The 10,000-nt window shown below is 37.6% G+C and overlaps 1 protein-coding gene across 1 annotated transcript in view; it reads left to right on the forward strand.

Annotated features, from left to right (window-relative positions):
• Positions 1-2,992: 2,992 nt before the first annotated feature.
• The window catches only part of LOC115210163 (malonate--CoA ligase ACSF3, mitochondrial), a 61,471-nt gene continuing 54,463 nt past the window's right edge, over positions 2,993-10,000 (forward strand). The window contains exon 1 of the mRNA XM_029778638.2: positions 2,993-3,346. The gene's annotated coding sequence lies outside the window, so the exon portion shown is untranslated. The remainder of the gene's footprint in view (positions 3,347-10,000) is intronic.

Below are 10,000 nucleotides of genomic sequence, written 5' to 3' on the forward strand. Positions count from 1 at the left end.
CTCAGAGGCAATGAACACTGAAAATGTGCAGAAAACAGCGTCCATCACATTTCAGGGGGTAAAACTACAAGTAGTTGATAGCTTCCATTACTTAGGTGACCAAGTCAGTAGTGGGGGAAATTGCTCTGAGCGTGTAGCTCCTAGAATAAGAATAGCCTGGGCAAAGTTCAGAGAGCTCTTACCTCTGCTAGTGACAAAGGGCCTCTCGCTCAGAGTAAAAGGTTTACTGTATGACACATGTGTGAGAATAGCCATGCTACATGGCAGTAAAACATGGGCCGTGACTGCTGAGGATATGCGTAAGCTTGCAAGGAATGAAGCTAGTATGCTCCACTGGATGTGTAATGTCAATGTGCATACACGACAGAGTGCAAGTGCCATGAGAGAAAAATTGGACATAAGATGCGGTGTGCAAGAGAGATGATTGCACTGGTATGGTCATGTGTTGCGTATGGATGAGGACAGCTGGGTAAAAAGTGTCACACCCTAGCAGTAGAGGGAACCTGTGGAAGAGGTAGACCCAAGAAGACCTGGGATGAGGTGGTGAAGCATGACCTTCGAATGTTGGGCCTCACTGAGATGATGACAAGTGACCGAGTCCTTTGGAGATATGTTGTGCTTGAGAAGACACAGCAAGTGAAGTGAGACCGTAACGGGGGCCTATGCCAGTTTCACATAACCAGCACATTTAAGAGCACCCTTCAAACATTGGGCAATAATCTGCACTTGCAAAGACCTGTTGAGGCAAGTGAAGTCATTGTTGTGGCCGATGACAGTACTGCCTGATTGTCACCCATGCTGGTGGCATGTAAATAGCACCACTCGAACATGGTCGTTGCTAGTGCTGCCTGACTGGCCCCTGTGCTGGTGGCATATAAAAAGTACCCACTACACTCTTAGAGTGGTTGGAATTACGAAGGGCATCCAGCTGTAGAAACATAAATGAGGATGATGATGATGGTGAAGTTAATCAGATATTAAATTCATATTTCTGAGCATAATCTCTTCAGAGGGGAAAAAAAAATACCCTAGATGTCATGTATTGGATCTTCTCTGTTTGGCAGCATCTGTGGAAATTTCAAAGTTTAGTGAAAAATTTAAAATTTGGTGTATTAATGTAATTTTCCAAGCTGAATCTGAGAAGGCATTCCACTTTCAGAAAATTAAAAAAAAAAGTTATAGATGTTTAAAGTTTGACAATTTTCACCCAGTCAGAAAACATTTTGTGCATGATAGCATGTTTTCAATCATCATCATCATCAGTTAACGTCTGTTTTCCATGCTGGCATGGGTGAGTTGTCAACTGTAAACTAATAACATTGGTAGAATTCTGAATTATGCACGCCATACAACTCCTCATAACTTCTTTCATTTTTGGAATTTTCAGAAAAGTTTTGCGAATTTGTATTCTATATACAGAAATTCATACAATTATGCAAAAACCAAAATAAAAAAATTGCGGGTGCATGGTTTAAGGCCTATTTAACTGTTAATTTTAGCATATCTCACGACCATCTGAACGAGTAGAATATATTTGTCAACACATATTTTCTTGCAGATAAAACAGTTCTCATGCTTGGCTTGTTATATGGAAACAGGCAAGAATGTGTCTGGCTTATGATTGGCTAAAATTACCCAAAATTTGCAAACTTTAAAAGCTATTAACTCTTTATTTGTTGATGTTTGGCAGAAATGACCCGAGTTGTTTTCCAAAAGCGTCTCAACCTCAAGGCGCATGCCTTAGCTCGGCGTTCGCCGTCCGCCCGTCGCATTTGCATGGCGAGCGGCAGCGTCGCTGGCGGAATTGCCATTTGGGCATGCGGGCGGCGTCCGCGCCATCGTCGTCCGCGCCATCGTCGTCCGCGCCATCGTCGTCTACGCGGCCTGCCCCAATTCCTTCGAAGAGATCGAGATGAAAGGGATCACTTGCAGACGACTCGACTTGCCGTTCGGAATGACGTGCTTAGTAGAGCAGCTACAACACTGCAATCTATTGAGTCTCTTCTCGCGAACGACATGATCCGCCCCTTCGAGGCAGAAGGCGGAGGTGAGGTGCGAAATATGGCAAACTAAAACATTGATTAGTACATAAAACTACATCATTACACCGAATATGAAATCAATCTGTAGTGACGCCATCTTGGAAATTTCCAGCACGCATGCGCAGAGTTGGATTCTTCCAGGAGGTCTGCCGGAAGTTCCCTCATGCACATGCGCAGAAAACTAGCAGCAGCAAAATTTCCCGCATATCCGTCTCTCTCGAATGCTGACAGTCGAACAGGATGGTCGTGTTGCAGCAGCTCTCTCAAACTGCTACCTTGTGGTGTTGCTACACTATGCTTGAACGGACAGGATTTGGCTCACTCCACTTGACTACTGCGACGAGCTCCTAGGCTACTGATTCGCCCTGAAAGAAGAATATATATATTGCGAATCCAGAAATAAAATATTTATGCTGTTGAAGTTATCGGAAACTTTGACTTTTTCCTTCAATTAACATTTTAATGTAAAGGATGAGACTGCACCCATCCAGTGTTACAGGCCTTTCATCCTTGCTACAAATCTGAATAGAAATTGAAGAGATTTCAAGGCAGCGAGCTGGCAGAAATGTTAGTGTGCCGGGCGAGACGCTTAGCGGGATTTCATCTGTCGCTACGTTCTGAGTTCAAATTCCGCCGAGGTCGACTTTGCCTTTCATCCTTTCAGGGTCGATAAATTAAGTACCAGTTACGGACTGGGGTCGATGTAATCGACTTAATCCCTTTGTCTGTCCTTGTTTGTCCCCTCTATGTTTAGCCCCTTGTGGGCAATAAAGAAATTGAAGAGATTGAAAATTGGCAACCAAACAGAAAAGATCCATAAAATCATGATGTAAAACTAACAATGTGACTTCTTTTTGTTCGTGGTGATGGTGATGATGATGATGGCAACTATATCAGTTATAATGATGATAATGATGATGACTAAATATGCCGGGGGGGGGGGTATCTGAGTTGGGATTTTCCCCACCTGCAAGCTTACGTATGCGCATGCGCCTATAATTTCCTTCCCTCTTGTCTAAATGTCTAATATCACTTCTCTTACTTGCAACGTGTCAGATATACTATGTGTTCATTCTTAAGGCTTTATTTATTTATTTCTCTCGGTCTATTATGAAGTTTAATACTGACTATTCATCTGCTAACTCTTCTTTTGCTTCACCACACTTCATTTGCAACAGTCCTGCACACTTCTCAGTAGTTTCGGAAACTATATCTGCTCGAAATGTCAGAAATCCTGTCACCCCACGACATACGAACCTACATCGTTTTATTAACTTTAATCTTTTTTTTAATGAACATGTTTGGTAAGTATGTATTTAATGTGTTTTATGAATGCCATCTATTTATATTTTATACAGTGGAATGTGCCTTCTTTAGAATGCATTTTTGTTGTCATTCACTTTTATATGAAGATGTCAAAGTGATTCTCATATTGGAAAATACCAATCAGCTCCACGCCCCTTCGTTCAATATTGAAATAGTGCAACATCGCCCTGTGATGTTCTACAAGTTTAACAATTTTGAAGTACTTTGATTTAAAAAGATTAAATTCTGCAATTTGTTCGCCCTTTTACAATCTTCACAGCAACCTCGCTACGAAAAATATTGTAAACAAACTTTAATGAGCCGTTTTCATTGTGGTTTAGCCTTAGTCAACTCTCATTGAGCAGGCCTATAATCGAAGGGGGTCCCAGTCAAATTCATTTCTATAGTTTTGTATTTAGTATAGACATGGGCAACTTTTTTTTCCCCGAGAAGTGAGACGCACTGGTAAAAAAAAAAATTCAAGTTGATTTTGGAATTTTCAGAAAAATTCTACACGCGGGAATTTACACACGATTATGAAAAACATTTTAAAAAAAAATTACGGAGATGTACTTGCATAGCGTGTGACTTGATCTGAAATCGTGTGCTGGAACGAAAACAATTGCAGCGTGGAAGGTGTTTATAAGCCATTTAAGAAACACACAAAAACCATTTAAAATACAGTTAGTCCGATTTTTGGCTTTAATCCCAGCAATCGACCATTAAATGTGTTCTAACGAGGTAGGTATGAGGTGGTCGTGTGATGTTAAAAACAACAGTTAAATAGCCCTTAAATCACGCACGAGGCGTTACTATGCACACAAGAGCTAAAATTTTCTGAAAATTCCGAAACGTGCTTAAATCAGAATTCCGCCAATTTTTCGTACAACAGTGTTAAATGTCTCCATCTTGTTTTTATGATGATTGAATATGATTTTTAAGGAAATGCTGCTATTTCAAGCCGGTCGATCGACCGCGTAGTTTTGCATTATGTCTGATGTGACTATTATGTTTATTTGTTGACCTTACATTAATACACTTAATGTTAGTCTGTTGAGTATGAACAAACCACCTAAAATCCTTCAACAGATGTTAGGCGTCACAATGTTTTGACGACTTTACACAGAAATAAAGTCAAAAGTAAATTCCAATAGTTCAAAAGCATTGAATTAAAAACAAACCTGAACAATAAGTTTTCTAAAGAAAAAAAATGATTCAAATAAGTATTCTTGGAAAGACTTCCACCCCCACCCCTCCCTATTCTCCCAAATTTCTTTATTTAAAAAAAACTTTTTTTGCTAAAAATCCCCGTTTTCGGATACGGAGGTTCCACAAAAATTGCCAAAAATTGGCATTGTGAAATTTTTTTCCCCCAACTTCTTCAATTTTGACTTTTTTCCCCAACACTAACCGTAACCGTAAGTACAGAAATGTTTTGAAATTTTTGTCCGAATCATAATGTCCGTATTTTTCTGCATATTTGGAAAAAAAAAAAAAATTCTTAAAAAAAAAATTTTACAAAACTTTTCGGAATTTTTTTCAGAATCATAATCTCTGTATTTTTCCGCATATTTTGAAACAAGGAAAAAAAAATTTTGAAAAAAGTGAAAAACGAAGGAAATGGGGCTGGGTGGGGTGGTAATTTAGAAAAGTCGATCTTTGCCAAAATATCTGAATTGTTTTTGGTGTCTAACAATCAACATTCCAAGTCAATTTGGTACCATTTGATAAGAGTAGACCCGATGCGCACCCGCGCCAGCCAGTAGACAGACGCACACGCATGAGTCAGTGGCACGCGCGATAAAAAAAAACCTTCCACGCGTATAAAGGTGTAAACTGTAAATCGGGTGGGGGATTTTTATCTATCTAATAAAATAACCAAATGAAGCAACAACTTTTGAATTTGAAATAAGATGTTAATCAGAAGTAGTCATAAAGAAAAGTGAAAAATGTTATTCAGAAGTGAACCCTCCTGAAAGCTATTTTAGAATGTTCTGAAAACATTCATCCCAGTTTTCCCATATTTTTCCCCTCCAAAGAAAACTTTGCTTTTCTGAATGTTTCTGAAAAAATGCTAAGCGCTGATTCAAGACTATGATGGGTTCCCCTCCAGTTTACACATATTTGTACATGTGGAGAGTTAAAAAAATTTTTTTTTTTATCGCGGGTGCATGTATCCATCTACTAACTGGCGCGGGTGCGCGCGTCAGGTCCACACTTCGATAATTCGATAATTTTCAAGCTTCAAAAAATGATGTCTCAAGTGGGGTGAAATGAGCCATGATTAATTTTAATGGGCCTTTTCGGTTTGACCGGCAGTTTTTTCTAGCGGTGTCTTATGAAATTGTCACCCATAATTATGACCCTAGTATCGATCTATTGCATTTCAATCTGTTTTAAGGTTAGGGATGGGGGAAGGGTATCTTTTTTTTTCTTCACAAATGTAAATAAACCCAATCTGTTTTTTAAACGAGGTACATATTCGTACGGCACAGAATGTTTTTTTTTTTTTACCTCAATAGACGTCAGTGATTGGTTGAAATTGCAGAACTTGAAGAAAAAGAACAACAAATATCTTACAAACTATAGAATTTTCTCAATAAAGCCAAGAGAAAAAAACATTTTTTTATAAACACATTCTACCAGTATACGAAGTTTAAAAGTGCTTAGTTACGTGGAAATTATTAAAAAAAACTGCCGTTCAAACCGAAAAGATCCACATATTGGGTTTATTTACATTTGTGAAGAAAAAGAAAAGATACCCTTCCCCCCACCCCTAACCCTAAAACAGATTGAAATGCAATAGATTGATACTGGGGTCATAATTATGGGTAACAATTTCATATGACACCGCTAGAAAAAAACTGCCGTTCAAACCGAAAAGATCTGGTCATTTGCTTAGTTTATATAGTCCCGACATACGATTAGAACAGAGTGGTGATATTTAGTAGTTCCTCTTCGATTACTGTCGCAAACAGTAGTAGCTTTCTTCAACTGAATACACGTCGTTGATTGGTTGAGATTACCCAAATACAATTTTAACACGAAATAACTTCTAAAATACTAAATTTTGTCCAAAATATTCGAAGTAAACCGTGTTCTGCGTGAGACATTCCACCAGTATACGAAGTTGCAAACTGTTTAGTTAAAATTTTTTGTAATCTGTGAGCCAAACTGAACAGATCCGGTTGTGAACAGTTGTAAAAAAAAAAAAAATATGTTTTGTCTCCATCAAAAATGCAGTTAAAATTCCTCAGCACCCCACCTGCCCTTTATCGAAATAGTGATACAACCAAATTCCCGGGGCACCTCTTCATAAGTTTCTGAAAAATACATAATCTTTTTTAAATAAAATTTTCTGCTAATACGTTTCAGATAGTGTAGATATAACTATTGTGTTGGAATTTGATGTGAAAAATGCTTTGGTGCTGTGCCGAGGACATAGTTCACACACCTTATCAAAATGTAATGAGGAGGAAACAAATTCGAGACATGAATTATTCGACCTCCTTAATTCCATTTTTTCAGAAACTTAAGAGGGAACCAAGTCGAAGTCAGTGAATTCACCACCTAAACTTCTGAGTCACCCCTCCCAACGAAAAAAACTGAATACATAAAATACCACATTTTGTCCAAAATGTTCAAAGTAAACCGTGTTCTGCATGAGACATTCCACCAGTATACGAAGTTGCAAACCTATATTGGAATAGGTGGTATTCCAATATAATCGTAATCTACACCGTCTGAAAAGTATATTTGTAGAAAGTTTCAGGAGGAGGCGGTGGTAGGGGGAGACACCTGTAGTTATACTATATAACTACAGTTTGGTGTCCCGTCTACGAATTTGTTTCCTCATAACTCTCAATAATACATATTTTTAAATGAAAATTTGTGGATACGCATTCTTATAGTACGATTATGCTTTTGATGAAATTTAAAAACAAAATTAGTTTTTTTTTTTAGAAAAGTTTGAGTGGCTGTGTGGTAAGTAGCTTGCTTACGAACCACATGGTTCCGGGTTCAGTCCCACTGCGTGGCAACTTGGGCAAGTGTCTTCTACGATAGCTTCGGGCCGACCAAAGCCTTGTGAGTGGATTTGGTAGACGGAAACTGAAAGAAGCCCGTCGTATATATGTATGTATATGTCTGTGTTTGTCCCCCCAACATCGCTTGACAACCGATGCTGGTGTGTTTACGTCCCCGTAACTTAGCTGTTCGGCAAAAGAGATCGATAGAATAAGTATTAGGCTTACAAAGAATATGTCTTGGGGTCGATTTGCTAGGCTAAAGGCGGTGCTCCAGCATGGCCACGGTCAAATGACTGAAACAAGTAAAAGAGTAATGATCATTTTACGCTAAATATATTTAAAAAGAAACGATGGCATGATGCTGATTGGTATTAATTCATTTATGCATTTGGCTTGCTAGATTCTTGATGTGAATTCGTGTGTTGAAACAAATTTTGTCTTCGGAGAGTCATTACACTAACACAAGGTGACGAGCGGAAAGATCATAAAAAAAATATTTTCCTCTCCACATAATCGTCTGTACACCATCAAAAACGTATCTCGAAAATTTCTTGGGAAACAAAGTCGGGGGGGGGGGGCACTTTATTTTTTTTTTTCCCCTTTCCTTTAAATAGCCCTACTAAAGTTTCAGCAATTTAATTAGATTACGAATCTGGAAAAAAAAAAAAAAATCCTTTTGCCCTCTTCTTTTCCGTAATTTTTCAGTCTTGATTTTGTTTTGAAAAAAAATTTCAGATTCATGATTTAAACATCTTAGATTATGATTCTTCAAAATTATGCGTTGCATAAGTACCCCCAAAATTTACACAGCTCCAAAGAAATTAAATCCACACTCAAAATGCGAAAATTCAAATTATCGTAAGATGTCTTTGGACTAAATTTTTGACTTATTTTGTTCAAGTTTTCGGTTAATATAGGGCGTAACAAATATCAGAAAATCAAAAAAAAATGTGTGTAATAGGTGTAAAACAACTTCCTATGAACGAATATGAAAAAAAAAATTCGCGCACGCGAAAGAGGGGTGGGGGAGAGGCCTCGGAATATTTATATCGGGAATTTCCGAAAGCGTCTGAACCGGGCACAAAAACAAAAACAAAAACAGCGTAATAGGTGTAAAACAACTTGCTCTAAACGACTATCATGAAAAAAATGCGCGCTCGCGAAAGGGGGTAGGGGAGAGGCTTCGGAAATTTCACATCTTCAGTCCACGGCCTTTAAACTAAGAAAAAATAGTGTAATTGGTGTAAAACTACTTGTTCTAAACGAGTATCAAGAACACACACTCACACATGAATCATAAACTCCGTATTTCGCAAAAAAAAAAATAATAAAGAGAAGAAATTCTGGAAAAAGTGAAGAAATGTTGGATCTCATTCCTTGGTTAAAGCTATTTTAAACATTAAATTTATGCTTTTCTTTGAAATAGTTCAGATATATGCAATTCTTCTCACTTATTAAGATGCATTTATCAGAAAAAAAAGAGACAGAAAAAATTATTATTTTGTGTCAATCCTTCCCTAATTATCCTTTATTAATTAGTTTTGGCGTGTATTTTTTTCCCAAATTTATTCTTTCACCTTTACAACACTGTTTAGTAAAGCAATTAATCATCTTTATAATTTGCATATTTGACTTATTAATCAAAATTCTCTAGATGTAATATATACTAAGTAATGCATCCTTCATTTATGTGTTCCGTTCTGTATTATGCATGCGTGACTGTTTGTATGTAAGTGTGTTTAACTGTGCACATGAATGTGAATATTAAAGAACATATTTATTTACTATGATTGTTATTTTCAGAACAAATAAATCTTTTGGCTGTTATGTTATTGATGTTATTATTATTGCTAGTTAAAGGGTGGTGACTTGGCTGAATATTTTGAGTCTTGTAGTATGTAGTTGTGTTAGTCAATATTCTGAGTTCAAATCCAACTCATTTCTTTATCATCATTATCGATGGACCACTCAAAGAAGTATGTATACATTATCATTTTCGTAACATAATTTCTGTAGTATTTCAAGATGTTTCTGACACGTATTTTGATTCACATGGCGGAGATCCAACATTTCTTCACTTTTTCCAGAATTTCTTCTCTTTATTTTTTTTTGCGAAATACGGAGTTTATGATTCATGTGTGAGTGTGTGTTCTTGATACTCGTTTAGAACAAGTAGTTTTACACCAATTACACTATTTTTTCTTAGTTTAAAGGCCGTGGACTGAAGATGTGAAATTTCCGAAGCCTCTCCCCCACCCCCTTTCGCGAGCGCGCATTTTTTTCATGATAGTCGTTTAGAGCAAGTTGTTTTACACCTATTACGCTGTTTTTGTTTTTGTGCCCGGTTCAGACGCTTTCGGAAATTCCCGATATAAATATTCCGAGGCCTCTCCCCCACCCCTCTTTCTCGAGAGCGCATTTTTTTTTTCATATTCGTTTAGAGCAAGTTGTTTTACACATATTACACTATTTTTTTTTTGTTTTGGTGCCCGGGTCAGCCCCTCAGACGCTTTCGGAACTTCCCGATGTGAATTTTCCGAGGCCTCTCCCCCACCCCCTTTCGCGTGCGCGAATTTTTTTTTTCATATTCGTTCATAGGAAGTTGTTTTACACCTATTACACACA

The sequence above is a fragment of the Octopus sinensis genome, linkage group LG1 (genome assembly GCF_006345805.1).
Source record: "Octopus sinensis linkage group LG1, ASM634580v1, whole genome shotgun sequence".
Classification (NCBI taxonomy): domain Eukaryota; kingdom Metazoa; phylum Mollusca; class Cephalopoda; order Octopoda; family Octopodidae; genus Octopus; species Octopus sinensis.